Below are 14,214 nucleotides of genomic sequence, written 5' to 3' on the forward strand. Positions count from 1 at the left end.
TGATGGGCCCCATCACTCTGGTCCATTTCCATCTGACTTTCGGAAAACAATGCAAGCTGGATACATGCATTTGGCATTATTCTAAACAATTTTGTAGCAATTTGGGTAAATATAAGAGGACTATTTTAAGGTCTGTTGAAAGAACCTCACTTCCTGCTGCCAGGTGGTGGTGCTATGACCGTAAAGACTAGAGACAAAATAATTTTTTCAAGTGATTCCTTGTGCGATGCCTTGATGAATTTTGCCCCCTTTTCAATTCAAAACAAACTTGTCCTAGGCTGTTCGTCCAATCAGATCCAATCCAGTGCAGAAAGATTCAGCAGAATTCCAATATGAAAAGTTATTACAGGGTTTTTGAAATTTTGTATTCATCATTAAACTGCATGCCAAAATGTACGTAGTGGGCGGTGTCAATTTTACTTAAATGGTTATAACTCTTGGACGGAATGAGATATCACATAATTTAGTACACTTATGTAAGAGGTCATTCTGAGGACACACAAAAAAATTGCATGCCTCTGCCTCTTGTAGGCACTATAATAAATTGTATTTTCTAAATGACAATAACTCCCACTTCGAGGCTATCGCGTTTTACATGCGTGTAAATCATGGTTTACACTGCTATGTTTCACAAAGAAACATGTTATTCATACCATATTGTCATTCTGCTCCTCATTCTGAATAATTTTGCCTTAAGGACCATTGAAACAAAACATTTAATAAATACTTGAGATTATTTAAAAGATAACTATTTAAAACTAGTCCTAGGCCGTTCGCTCAATCGGAATCAAACCAGTGCAGAAAGACTCTCTGGAGTCCCAAAATGAAAAGTTATCAAAGGAATTTTTACATTTTGATTTATAGTCAAATGGAACGCCAAATCATTCGTAATGGCCGTGGCCACTTTTACAAAAATGGTTATAACTCTTGAACAGAACCAGATATTATCACCATATTTGGTACACATATCTATGGAGTCATTCTAAGGACATACAAAAACAATTACGCATATCCCACCTCTTAGTGGGGTTATAAAAGTAATTTAAAAAAACATTTGAACCAACTATGGAACAGCTGGACTGATTGACTTGAAATTTTGCATGCAATGTCTGTGTCAAAGGTGCCATTAAGGTCTACAAGGACAGTCACGTACCTAGAAAACAAGGCAGCCATTAACAAATCATCTTTTAGCAGCTATTTGATCTACTACTAGTCCATTCAGTGATAGGATCGGAACCAAACCAGGGAAGAAAGATTCTCTAGAGTCCGATTATTAATAATTATCAAAAAATGCTTTAACCTTCAATTCAGTGTTGCAATGATAAACCAAAACAAGCTGTGGGCATTGCAGATTTTACTTAAACAGTTATAAATCTTGAATGGAATGAGATATTTTCACAAAATTTGAGACACTTATTTATTGGGTCACTCGGAATTAAGAAATACATACCTTTGCCTCTTGGTAGTGCTATAACAATCAGGAATGTAACAAATACCAAATTTGTGAGATACCTCACCTGATATTTTTAAAAATTAAGGCATTTTAACATTGTCTTAGTTCTAATTAATCTAATTAATACTTATATTTTGTGCATATGAACTTAAAGGACCTTAAAGGCTTGAACCCCGGTAATCGCTGCTTGCAGCTATATTTATTATGGAATGTGCTGAAGACTAGTGTGGATGAAGAATAGAGTATTTCAGGACAGGAACCTGTCCTTGTAAGGTGAAGAAAGACAGGAGGTTCTACAGTGCATCCTGAAAGTATTCACAGTGTTTCACTTTTTCCACATTTTGTTATGTTACAGCCTTATTCCAAAATGGATTAAATTAATTATTTTCCTCAAAATTCTACAAACAATACCCCATAATGACAACGTGAAAGAAGTTTGTTTGAAATCTTTGCAAATTTATTACAAATAAAAAACGAAAAAAAAAAAAATCACATGTACATAAGTATTCACAGCATTTGCCATGACACCCAAAATTGAGCTCAGGTGCATCCTGTTTCCACTGATCATCCTTGAGATGATCCTACAACTTGATTGGAGTCCACCTGTGGTAAATTCATTTGATTGGACATGATTTGGAAAGGCACACACCTGTCTATATTAGGGGTGGCGGGAAAAATCGATTCTTAGATGCATCACGATGTGGACTTCGTAAGTGTGCAACTACAACGCCCGGGCAGTCTTTTGGCATGCACTTCACATGAGACACAGATGGCTCAGCAGGAAATTCGACCGGCACCCTCGGGATTAAAAGCAAGTGTATGGAAGCACTTTGGATTCTATAAAGACGAAGGGAAACATGAGTTGGACAAGAGCCACACTGTATGCAAGTTGTGTCAAACTAAAATAAAATATTTGGGAAACACGACAAACATGAAAAACCATACGTTTCCACCCGGAGGAAGAAAATAAACTGCCGGTTATAGCTGCGAACCAGACGTCAATCGAGCAAGCGACGTCAAAGCTTCCACCCAGCTCCGAAAAGGCTAAGAGAATTACAAATTCCATTGCAATATTTATTGCCAATAAATTTTTATTATTTATTTTATATTTATATTTATACAAAATATTTATTTGCGTCCTTACTCGGTTGTTGAAAACCAGGGCTTTCGGGGTGAGACGTATTACTACGTTTTTTCACCGCAGCACCACTGCAAAACAGCAGCTTGAAGAGAAGCAGGTGCTACATGGTCTGCCGAAACACAAGCTGAAAACAGACGTGAGCACCAGGTGGAACAGTGCATACGAGATGGTTGACAGGTTTCTGGAGCAACAGCCTGCAGTCTGCATTGCCTTAATGTCAGAGCCTTGATAAAATCCTCTGCATTTGAGATATCTGCTTCACTGAGAGTACAGGTGTCAGGTAAGGAGAAGAGAGTCTGACACCTGTACTCTCAGTGAAGCAGATATCTCAAATGCAGAGGATTTTATCAAGGCTCTGAAGCCATTGAAAGATGCAACTACTCTCAAGTCAGAGGAGAGCAGCCCCTCCATCTCTTTGATTGCTCCTTTGCAAGCTCAGCTCATCCACAACACTAAGGACAGTATTGAGATTCATCATTTGTCCAGGACATAAAGCAGGCCATCAATGGGGACCTCAGCAAGAGATACTCTAGAGAGCAAGAGAGAAGCACTCTTTTCACAGCCTCTACTCTGAACCAGCAATTTAAGGGCATGCCTTTTCTTTCTGAGGAGGAGAGAGTGGAGACGTATGGAAGTATGCTTGCTGAGATGGCATCAATAGAGGTAATTCTGCCATTTACTTAATTTAAAATGTCAGTCTGGGCATAAGACATTCCATTTTTTAACTTATCCAATTGACCAAATAACAAATATTCCATAATAATGCAATGTTTTTTATATTGAATAGAACAGGAAAATGTGTATTAATTTTATTCAAATGTTTGGATTGAATATACGGACACTAATACATTTTTTTCAAGCCTTTCTGTTTATCTGTTTTTCTCATTGTGTTTAACTACAGCAAGATGTGAGGGTAGAAGAGGAAAACCCAGAGCACAACACCCCGACCACTGAGGAGGAGCAACACCAAAGCGCTGCTTCCAAAAGAAGGTCATCATCATCTCTGCTAGAGAACCTGTTATGGCAGACTTTTACTGATAGAGTCCAGCAGCAGCCCATGTCCGCCTATGCCAGAGCTGAGGAGGAAGTGGTCAAGTACCGTAGTGCTCCATCACTCCCTCTATCTGAGGACCCTCTCAGATGGTGGAGTAAGAATCAGGAGATGTTTCCTCTGATTTCCAAGTTGACCAAGAGACACTTATGTATTCCCTGAACTAGTGTCTCTGCAGAAAGAGTTTTTTCTACAGCAGGAAATATAGTCACTGCACAGCGGAGCACACTTGCATCTGAACATGTTGACTAGCTCCTGTTCTTACACAAGAACTTGCACATAACTAGCTAAACACATTTGCACCGTCCCGCACTGTCACTTATTTCATATCAATATATGCCATCAATATGCTGTAAACAGACCTGGAAGTAAACCCAGAGTCTTACTAAGTTCTACAGAGTTTACTGTACTGCCCTCCACTTAGTGTGTCAGCAATTTATAAAAAGGTAGTCAACAGTTTGACTCCCCTTTGCTTTTTATTGTGGTATAAAGCAAAATGTTTTTGTTTTTTTTTATCTGAGGGACTCTTATGTTATGGATTTAAAGTCAGAAGCTTTAGACTCTTTATTTATCATTGTATAAGTGCAATTTATATTATTTCTTTAATTTAAGTGCAATTTACAAGTTATTCAGAAAATGCCACAAGCATAATTTTTGTATGAGAGCTGCTAGTACTGAAAGCTTTGTATGATTTTTGGCTCAGCAAAATGTTTATTTTTTTGTCTGATTTGACTTACCACATTGCTTCCATTTGTTGTATTAATAAAAGTTATTGGAAGTAAATTCATTATGAATCATTACAAATATTTTGCTTTAAAAGTACAAAGCAGTCAGTGAGAAATAAATTCTGTATTGAAAAAAAGATGCATCGATAATCGTTTTATCATCGAATCGCAGCTGTCTGAATCGTAATCGAATCGTGAGGTGTTTAGAGATTCCCACCCCTAGTCTATATAAGGTCCCACAGTTAACAGTGCATGTCAGAGCACAAACCGTGCCATAAAGTCCAAGGAATTGTCTGTAGACCTCCGAGACAGGATTTTATCGAGGAAAAGATCTGAGGAAGGGTAGAGAACATTTCTGCAGCATTGAAGGTCCCAATGAGCACAGTGGCCGCCATCATCTGTGTATGGAAGAAGTTTGGAACCACCGGGACCCTTACTAGAGCTGGCCACCCAGCCAAACTGAGCGATCGGGGGGAGAAGGGCCTTAGTCAGGGAGGTGACCAAGAACCTGATGGTCACTCTGACAGAGCTCCAGCATTTCTCTGTGGAGAGAGGAGAAACTTCCAGAAGAACAACAATTTCTGCAGCATTCCACCAATAAGACCTGTATGGTAGAGTGGCCAGACGGAAGCCACTCCTCAGTAAAAGGCACATGACAGCCTGCCTGGAGTTTGCCAAAAGCCACCTGAAGCACTCTCAGACCATGAGAAACAAAGTTCTCTGGTCTGATGAAACAAAGATTGATCTCTTTGGCCTGAATGGCAAGCGTCATTGACCTGGCCAATACAATGAAACCTCATGACCTGGCCAATACCATCCCTACAATGAAGCATGGTGGTGGCAGCATCAGGCTGTGGCGATGTTTTTCAGGGGTAGGAGCTGGGAGACTAGTCAGGATCGAGGGAAAAACTAGTTAGGATCGAAGGAAAGGTGAATGCAGCAATGTACAGAGACATCCTTGATGAAAATCTGCTCCACAGCGCTCTGGACCTCAGACTGGGGCAAAGGTTAACTCTGTGAATGTCCTTGAATGGCCCAGCCAGAGCCCAGACTTGAACCCGGTTGAACATCTCTGGAGAGATCTGAAAATGGCTGTGCACCGACGCTCCCGATTGAATATCTCTGGAGAGATCTGAAAATGGCTGTGCACCGACGCTCCCAATTGAATATCTCTGGAGAGATCTGAAAATGGCTGCGCACCGACGCTCCCCATCCATCCTGATGGAGCTTGAGAGTTCCTGCAAAGAAGAATGGGAGAAACTGCCCAAAATTAGGTGTGCCAATCTTGTAGCATCATACTCAAAAAGACTTGAGACTGTAATTGGTTCCAAAGGTGTCTTCTTTTAAGTTTCTCATTAAACTATTATTTATATTGAAAAGCCGGTTCTCGCCTCCTCCTTTCCATTGATCACGTTACAGAGTGTTGGCGGCTGGAAATGGGGCCTTTCTAGATTTGATCAAAAATGACTTTTTTCAAATAGTGATGGTGCCGTTTTTTTCACACCAGTAATGTCCGGACTATACTTTGTGATAAGTTGAATGACACTTTGGTGAATTAAAGTACCAATTTCCTATCGAAACAGCAAAATCTGACCATTATTCCAAACTTTTGGCCACCAGTGTATATTAGAAAGGAGGAAAACTTAGTCCATAATTTGTTGATCAGTCTTGAATGTCCAGACTTTAAACCCCTTTATGTATTTGCCCCTATATTATCAGTGCAATGCCATAAGAATCAGTAAGACAATGGATGGCCTATCATTTCTATGGTTATGTAGCTAGTCTTTCCAAAAATGTAATTAAAAGGTATAAGGTGTTAAATTAAGATTAGTTTGACTTTAAGATTAGGGTTAGATTAGATTAATTTAGCATCTTAAATTACATTTATTAATTTATCCATTTGGCTGAATAAATGAAATTTAAGATGTTTTAAAAAGTTTAAAAAGTTCTGGGTTGAGAATACAAAAGGCTCTATGGAGCCATACTTAGATGGTGAAAAATAACTCCTATCCAATGTAAACATGAAATGCAAATAATTAAGTAATATATAAATTAAATGCAATTATGCAGTAAACCAACTTCCAGGATGTGGATACCCATATACGTTAGTCACCACCAAAGACCATTTTTAACCCAAGAAAAACCATGCGCAATGACTTGGAACTACATAATACCTAGCAACCAACTAGTAAAGCGACTGGTGAAATACACAACAAAGTTGCTGGCGGTGTGAATGGGACTCAGAGACTCTACAGCTCTCGTCACTATTGGACAATTCACGATTAGACGTCACGTCAGGCAGTATGACCTCCTTCTCCAGTATACTTAGACTGCAGTCCTCCGGTTCTGTTTAATGGTCGACCGATATGGGTTTTTTACTGTCCGATGCCGATATCCAGAGAGCAGGGTGGCGGATAGACTGATACAATGCCGATATATCACACAATTTAATATAGTAAATAAAAAACATAAAATTGCATAAAAAAATATGAATAAACTCTTATTTAGCACTATATTTAATCAATTTCACACAAAATTTTAATTTGGTACAAAATTATCAAAAAAATTAATGCTGTATTTTAAATGGTAGATAGTGGTTTCTTCTGATTTCTGTTTAGTCATAAAATTTTTGTAATTCATCTGTAACAAAGAAATTGATAATATATTAGGAAAAAGTAAATAACAGTACACACAGTAGTCCAACATGTCCAAGTTAGCAATCACATTTTCTCCAAAAATACAGAATCAAACCAATTGTACATACAGTGCATAGTGAATAAGACATTTACTTATGGTTAGGGCTGGGTATCGAGTTCAATACATTTTAGGCACTGACCGAATTGGCTCTAAACAATCGAGTATCGAAAAATGTCTTGTCGTTCGGGACCAAATTTTAATACCTAAGGGGTTAATCTCGACAACGTCAGTGATAAGCATATAGCATGCTAGATGTGCCCAAATCTAAAAGTGCCGGTGATTGGCTGCGTTTAGGCATCAAGGAAAAACACTAGTTTATTTTCAGAGGCTCACGTGTGAGGCTGTAGTGTGTATGCGTCCCAACAGCCATAGATGTAAAAGATGTGGAAAAGATCAAAAGTGTGGCTACATTTCACCAGACTCGATGCCAACAGTGTGCGATGCAATATTTGCAACAAGATAATTGCTGCCAAGACCGGCAAGACAACAAATCTGATGAAGCACTTGACAGTGCACGGAATAAACTTTGACTGCAAGAAGACCAAGCCGATGCAGGACACCAACAGGTAAGGTTAACGTTTAGCAAACAAACCCATAAACAAAATCGGCTAACTTGTAGTGGTACATGCTTGTGTACATGTTAAATTAACGTTTCTGTGCGTGGTGACATAGTCCTATAAACTGGGACCTACTAATGTTAGATATTGTTTGGATGTATGGCTATAGATAGCTAGCTAAATCGATGCTAAAAATGCTTTAAGGTTGACAGTAACTGATCAAGTTTAACGTACATTACACTAATTATCTTGTTAAGCCGTATTTATCCTTAGGGTTGGCTGAATTAACAGTTTAGCTTTCTTGTTTTTTTCCCCTCTTCATATTAATGTCATAGCCTCTACCCCTGCTGACCCTGGCATGAGGAGACCAGACGGCTAAGGAGATGAGTCTTTGAGTCTGTAAAAAAAAAGGTAAACAAACTGAAAAAATAATACCAAAGTTTTTTTGAGGTAATGTGTTATGTTTGCAGTCTTGTTAAAATGGATTTCATAAAACTGGTATCGAAAAAATATAGTTTAGGTACTGGTATCGAAGTCAAGGTATCGGTATCTACATTTTTTGAACGATACCCAGCCCTACTTATAGTACGCGTGAAGTGCTTTTACTTTGAAGTTGCTCTCACGCGCTTGTGTGGATCAAGCACCAGCAGCAAACTCCTGACAGGCCTGGATCATCTGCTTGGATAGTCATGAACTGACCGTCATGATTTGTGAATCAGAGGATCTTTTGATGCCGATTCTGATGTTTTGATTCTGGCTGATAATACACGCTTCAGAGAAATATATTAGACGAGCGCTCGACGGAAAGAAAAAGCTGGATTTTCGTGAGGTTTGTCAAATACATCTGTTTAAACAAGATATTTGCATATTTGCAAACAGTTTATAATTGAAGATTTATTGATATTTGCCTTTTATCATTACAAAAGATAGTTAAATGTGACAAGGATCTGCTGAGGAGAGGCTGATAGAATATGTGCTTTAGAGGTAAATAAATGAGTGCTCCACAGGATGCTGGATCTGCTCAAGTTTTTTTTTTTATTTGTTTATGATACAAGCGCATATTTGCAGATGGTATATGTTATTAGTTTTATTGATATTTGCCTTTTGATTATTAGACAAGACAGTTAAATGTTAAAGGGAACTTTTGAGGAGAGGGAGAATGAAACAAGAGAGCACTTTAACATGAGTTTAATGCATCTGCCGCGGCTCTGATATGCGGACCGTTTAAATGAGACTGTGTTGCACACCGGACTATTATTGTAGTAACCATGTAACAACAAAATAAACCGTGACTGGTCGTTTACATATCTCAATCTCTTCACATTGCAAGCAGACATTTTTTGGCACCCTCAAGAAACAAATCGGCCAAACGGGAAAAGTTATTGGCCAATGCAGATAATTAAAAAACTTAGAATATATCGCTGATTTATCAGCCTCTGCGATATATCGGTCGACCACTAGTTCTGTTTTCAAGGGTTTACTGCAGTAGGAGTATTCATGCAAAAGGTGCCCCGACCAAGTATTGAGTGCATAAATTAACATACTTTTCAGAAGGTCGACATTTCTGTATATTAAATTCTTTATTCTAATATTTTGAGAAACTGAGCTGATTTCCATGAGCTGTAAGCCATAATCATCAAGATAGCAAAAAAAAAAAAAAAAAAAAAGGCTTGAAATATTTAACTTTATGTGTAATGAATTTAGAATATATGAAAGTTACAATTTTGAATAAAATTATTGTAGAAAAAAAAAACTTTTCCACGATACAATTTTTTTTTTGAGAAGCACCTATATACACAGTGGGTACGGAAAGAATTCAGACCCCCTTAAATTTTTCACTCTTTGTTATATTGCAGCCATTTGCTAAAATCATTTAAGTTCATTTTTTTTCCTCATTATTGTACACACAGCACCCCATATTGACAGAAAAACACAGAATTGTTGACATTTTTGCACATTTATTAAAAAAGAAAAACTGAAATATCACATGGTCCTAAGTATTCAGACCCTTTGTTCAGTATTTAGTAGAAGCACCCTTTTGATCTAATACAGCTATGAGTCTTTTTGGGAAAGATGCAACAAGTTTTTCACATCTGGATTTGGGTATCCTCTGCCATTCCTCCTTGCAGATCCTCTCCAGTTCTGTCAGGTTGGATGGTAAACATTGGTGGACAGCCATTTTCAGGTCTCTCCAGAGATGCTCAATTGGGTTTAAGTCAGGGCTCTGGCTGGGCCATTCAAGAACAGTCACGGAGTTGTTGTGAAGCCACTCCTTCGTTATTTTAGCGGTGTGTTTAGGGTCATTGTCTTGTTGGAAGGTGAACCTTCGGCCCAGAGCACTCTGGAGAAGGTTTTCGTCCAGGATATCCCTGTACTTGGCCGCATTCATTTTTCCCTCGATTGCAACCAGTCGTCCTGTCCCTGCAGCTGAAAAACACCCCCACATGCTGCCACCACCATGCTTCACTGTTGAGACTGTATTGGACAGGTGATGAGCAGTGCCTGGTTTTCTCCACACATACCCGCTTAGAATTAAGGCCAAAAAGTTCTATCTTGGTCTCATCAGACCAGAGAATCTTATTTATCACCATCTTGGAGTCCTTCAGGTGTTTTTTAGCAAACTCCATGCGGGCTTTCATGTGTCTTGCACTGAGGAGAGGCTTCCGTCGGGCCACTCTGCCATAAAGCACCGACTGGTGGATGGCTGCAGTGGTTGACTTACTACAACTTTCTCACATCTCCCGACTGCATCTCTGGAGCTCAGCCACAGTGAATTTTGGGTTCTTCTTTACCTCTCTCACCAAGGCTCTTCTCCCCCGATAGCTCAGTTTGGCCAGACGGCCAGCTCTAGGAAGGGTTCTGGTGGTCCAAAACGTCTTCCATTTAAGGATTATGGAGGCCACTGTGCTCTTATGAACCTTAAGGGTTTTTTGTAACCATGGCCAGATCTGTGCCTTGCCACAATTCTGTCTCTGAGCTCTTCAGGCAGTTCCTTTGACCTCATGATTCTCATTTGCTCTGACATGCACTGTGAGCTGTAAGGTCTTATATAGACAGGTGTGTGGCTTTCCTAATCAAGTCAAATCAGTATAATCAAACACAGCTGGACTCAATTGAAGGTGTAGAACCATCTCAAGGATGATCAGAATAAATGGACAGCATCTGAGTTAAATATATGAGTGTCACAGCAAAGGATCTGAATACTAGGACCATGTGATATTTCAGTTTTTCTTTTTTAATAAATGTGCAAAAATGTCAACAATTCTGTGTTCAATTTTTCTGTCAATATGGGGTGCTGTGTGTACAATAATAAGGAAAAGAAATGAACTTAAATGATTTTAGCAAATGGCTGCAATATAACAAAGAGTGAAAAATTTAAGGGGGTCTGAATACTTTCCGTACCCACTGTATAGGAGTAAAAACCCCAGGAAGAGTTAGTTTATAAGTTGTAAACAGATGTGTCTTTTTGTCACATTTTCACTTGTAACTTTAAGAAACACAAACAGAATATAAAAAAGCAGAAATTTCTGAAACAAAAGTCCAAATATAATGTGACAAATTCACTGATCAGTGGATACTGTCACGATTCACTGTTGTCTGCCCTGTGTTCCTCCCCTGTCATCTGTTCCCGGGCTACACTTCCCATAATTCCCTGCTCTCATCACCGCCAGCTGTCCTTCATTGTCCTCACCTGTGTTTCATAGAGACACCATCCCAGAGCCAGCATTGCCAGCCTCGGCCATCCGGAGGAGGAGGAAAAGAAGAGGGGCTTCTGTTCCCCGGTTTCTGCCTGTACTCTCTTCCATGGCTCCGCCTTCCACGATTCCACTTACAGAGCATTCCACGGCTCCGCCCCCAGAGCCGCCTCCTCCTGCGGCTCCGCCCGCTCCTCCAGAGACTCTTCCTGCAGCGGCTCCGCCCACTCCCCAGAGACTCTTCCTGCAGCGGCTCTGCCCGCTCCCCCAGAGACTCTGCCTCCAGTGGTTCTGCCATCTGACCCAGTCCCTGTCCTGTGGCTGCCTCCCTGGCCTCCTGATCCTGTCTCGGTCCTGCTGCTGACAACCAGGCCTCTTGATCCAGTGCCTACTCTGGTGCGCCCTTGAACTGCCTGTTTTCCCTGTTTTCCCACCCACACCCCATGGACAGATTTTGTTTTTGGGAGCGTCTAGAATCCACTCCTTAGAGGAGGGGTGGGGGGGTGGGGTGGGGGTGCTATGTCACGATTCACTGTTATTTGCCCTGCGTTTCTCCCCTGTCATCAGTTCCCAGACTACACTTCCCATAATTCCCTGCTCTCATCACTGCCAGCTGTCCTTCATTGTCCACACCTGTGTTTCATTTAATCATTATCCTTTGTGTTAAGGTGCCGTCTCACTAGCCCATTTTCCAATGATTTTCATGTGTTAGCTTCATTAACATAACACCACCCAGGCAGATGAGACAGAGCACCCATTAGTGTCTCTCAGTGGGAGATGTTAATCACTTGTCCGTCGAGACTGAAAAAACATCAATTTTGTTAATTCTGTCTCTGAGGCGGGATCTTGTGTTCTCATCAAGTGACCAATGAGCTGCTTCTTTTACTGAAGAACATATAAATCAAGCTGATCTGAATGTTTTCATCACACTCCAATTGTCACAGAGCTTTTTCCTTGCACTAAAATGAGCCACAACAGACACAACGTTTTTATTTGGATGCATTTCTTTACTCACTGAAATCTGCATGTGGAAATGCGTTCTAAAACAAGCCTCGATTCGATAAATCACACACTTTCACAGTTCAAGTTATTCCATTTTCATGATCACTTCTTTGTATTGCGACAGAAAAGAACTGTGAGAACAGGTACGTTTATAATGCAGAAATAATGCAAAAGTAAATAATGATGTATAAAAATATCCACAGCGTAAATTTACCAGTTTTGGTCCGTTTTAAAATATAACCTTGCGAAAGCCGACTGAACCTGAATTTGGATGAGAAGCTTATTGCTCTTCGAAGTCAACAAGTATGTTTGAATGGCATATCTAATGTGTCATATCATGACAGACTATTAAAGGAAAACAATTCTGCTGCCAAGATCTTTAAACAACGTGAATATAAATGTGCAAAAATGTTACATATAAAACTTGGGTCTTATATTATTCTATATAATGTAAATATTATAAGCTTTATATATGTATACAGCTTTAGATTTTATAAATATATTGTAGACAGTCTACATTTATATAACATTATGTATAAATATGCATACCTTACAAGTTTGTACTTTTGTTTTATTTTAGTCATGGGGCTTTAACATACAGGACTTTTGAACAGTTCACTTTCTACCAAATGACATTTGACAATGTTTATTGCCCAGGTCTTTGCACAATTTGACAATAAATGTGTGAAAGAAAAGGATGCAATTTTTGTTTGCTATGTGTTCTCAGCAAATGCTGCAGCATCTTGGAGTAATATTGAAAAATATCTATGTATTCAAAAGCTTCAGGTTGATTGGCTGTGAATATGGGGCATGACAGTGAGAAAAGTCAATCAGTAATCAACATTTTACACCAAATACACCAACATGAACTAAAAATTAAAACTACTTCTACAGCATTTATTATTTTGGGTATTGTAAATAAACATTTTATAAAACTGGCATTATGCTGACAGATGAGGTAGCATAATTAAAACTAGAAGTTTGTGAACAAACCTTGACCAGTAAGATTACATTTATTTGAATGCATTAATGAGAGAGCAATTGCGTGTCTGAATTAGTCCTACCTGTTTATGCAAAGTGTCTCTATTAATATTGAAGTTGTGGTTTGTAGTTACTTCAAAAGCAAGTAATATGCTATAACTTTTCAGTTTCTAAGCTACTTTATTGATAAATAATAGGGCTGTGCAATATGAACAAAATAATCACATTGCGATTTTTTTTTTTATGAATATTGCAATTGCGATTTTATTTGCGATTTTGGCAATTGTTTATGCTTTTTCAAACATGCTACATTCTAAATGTATTCAGTGCACAAGAAGTGCATAACAAAACATTTCACAATGAAATAACATTAGTATTAACAATTTGATAAACAAAACTGTAATATTTAAAACAGACAACAAAATAATGTTAACTAACCTAAATTCCAGTCATAAAAATAAAGTTAAATAAAATATTTTTCAGTGCACACATTTCACAATGAAAAACATACTGTGTACAGTAGTATTAACTGCTTGATAAACAAAATTGTCATAAATTGTGTCAGACAACAGACAATTAAGATGAACTAACCTAAACTCCTGTCATAACAATAAATAAAAACTAACAGAATTCAAAACCAAAATCTCTTAAAGGTTTTTTGCAAGGAAAACCAGCATGTCCACCATTTCTGGTTTTAAGCATGAACGGTGACATGTCACCACATTTCCCCCAGTACTAAACACTCTCTCTGAAGGTGAGCTGGTGGCAGGAATACAAAGATACTTTTGTGCAACCCTGCTCATTCTTGGGAAATTTATCTGATGGAGTCTCCACCATTTCAGAGGATCTTCCTCACTGTCAATGGATGGAGAAAGCAGGTAGCTATTTAGCTCAGAGGCTATGGCTTCTTCA

At 38.9% G+C, this 14,214-nt stretch overlaps 1 protein-coding gene across 1 annotated transcript in view; it reads right to left on the reverse strand.

Moving 5' to 3' along the window:
• Positions 1-14,214, reverse strand: part of ube2m (ubiquitin conjugating enzyme E2 M) — a 108,330-nt gene that overhangs the window by 40,807 nt on the left and 53,309 nt on the right. The gene's annotated exons all lie outside the window — the stretch shown is intronic.

The sequence above is a fragment of the Xyrauchen texanus genome, chromosome 10 (genome assembly GCF_025860055.1).
Source record: "Xyrauchen texanus isolate HMW12.3.18 chromosome 10, RBS_HiC_50CHRs, whole genome shotgun sequence".
Taxonomy (NCBI): Eukaryota; Metazoa; Chordata; class Actinopteri; order Cypriniformes; family Catostomidae; genus Xyrauchen; species Xyrauchen texanus.